Below are 1,949 nucleotides of genomic sequence, written 5' to 3'. Positions count from 1 at the left end.
CTGTATAATACTGAAACTGCTGCTCAAACTGTCCTTATTATCCAATACTGTTACTTCATTATTGTGTTGTTTATTACACTTCATTATTGGAAGTGTTTGTTCACCACAGAAGTTGTATTTCTATAGGTGTTAATTCAAAACTGTCTCTTTTAGTGTTCATTCCGAAACCATAAATTCAGCATTGTCTTTATTTACTACCGTGTGTTTATTTGTTACACTGGATGTTCATTTATTACTGTGCGTATTAACACACACTACTGTAAGTGTTCATTCAAGACTCCTAATACCACTACTAGAGTTAATTCACCACTGTAGGTGTTGATCCTTTACTGTAAGTGTGCTGTGTGTGTGTTAACTCACTACAGTGTTAATTCAAGATCATTCATATATATGCTGTTTAAAGGCTCCTTATTTACTCCTGTCAGTGTTCATTTACCACTCTAGGTGTTTATTCATTACACAAGGCTGATCCTACATTGTAGGCCCTTATTCAGCACTTTAAGTGTTCATTAATTACTGTACTGAATGTGTTGCACTACCGTTAGTGTTCATTCTGGGATGTAAAAACAAATTCAGCTCTGTATATGCACTCTGTTCATTTTTTTACTGTAAGTGTTTATTCATTACTGTGGGTGTTAATTCACCTATCTAGGTGTTCATTCTAAATTGCGGACTGAATGTGTTAACCCATTACAGTTAATGGTGATTTTAGACCATAAAAGCTGATTCCACACTGTATATGCTGTGCAAACTGTGTTTTTTTAACACTGTAGTTGTTAATTCTTTACTGTAAGTGTTTATTCAGTGGAGTTACGGCGATAGTAACATTTTAAGGATGGATTGATTTGTTTTGAAGTGTTGAGCTCTTCTTTAGTGTTCATACAAATGTTAACATGTGGTTTGTTTTCTACATCTGACGAACTTTATTGACTTTTCCAGATCCTGAGGTTTATTACATTGTAATGACACACAAAACAACACAAAGACACAAAGACTACAAACTAAATACTGGACACTCTTAAAGTTTCACCTGAAGGTACTTGTTCTCAAATTATAGATAGATAAAAAATGTTTTCCCTCAGAATCAGTTTTTTGATGTTTTTCCAGCTTTTACAGCAACGATGTTGTTTTACTTGTTGCACAAAACACTTTCATTAAAAAGATGATTTAATGGTAAAAGGTCGTTTTATGGTATGGATGTAAACAAATGTGAAATCACTTATGAATTGAGAATTTAGGAAGTTTATTCATTTCTTTATTTTCTTTATTTCTTTTCTTTTTTTTAAAGGAATTTTTATTTATTTTTATTTTATTTTTCTCATCAGCACGTTCACTATTTCGTGCTCGAAATTAGGAAAAATAATTAGATTTTTATGTGCTTACAGCGTGTGTAATTTATATATACAAATCTTTAAAAATAACTTTTTTTATTATTAATTTTTTTTTTTTTTTACTTTTTATATAGTTTTACTTTTTTACAGTGTTTTTCCCATCATTTATTTGATTGACAGGTGACGTCATATATAATATATTCGATGTAACTTCTACTTTACACGACTATAAGGCCAAAAGTATTGGGTCACCTGATTCTTCTAGCCTTATGTGGTTTTCCCAGATAAGTAGCATGAAATCTTCCCTTCACTTGACCAAGAAGACTCAATTCTGTTCCAGCATGACGCTGCCGCTGTGCACAAAGCCAGGCCCATGAAGATCTGCTTTACGTGGTTTGGAGTGGAAGATCTCCTTAGAACTCTGACCCTATTGAACATGAAAGTATGTGAAGGTTGACTGCACCCCAGGCCTCCTCACCTCACCTCACCTCACCTCACCTCATCTCACCTCACCTCCATCACTACCTGACTTTACTAATTGGCTGAATCTCCACTCCAATATCTACTGGAACATCTTCTTAAAAGAGTGGAGGTTATTTCAGGTGTCTTCTAACTTTT

Source organism: Silurus meridionalis, chromosome 17 (genome assembly GCF_014805685.1).
Source record: "Silurus meridionalis isolate SWU-2019-XX chromosome 17, ASM1480568v1, whole genome shotgun sequence".
Classification (NCBI taxonomy): domain Eukaryota; kingdom Metazoa; phylum Chordata; class Actinopteri; order Siluriformes; family Siluridae; genus Silurus; species Silurus meridionalis.
Note: the sequence above shows the minus strand (reverse complement) of the source record.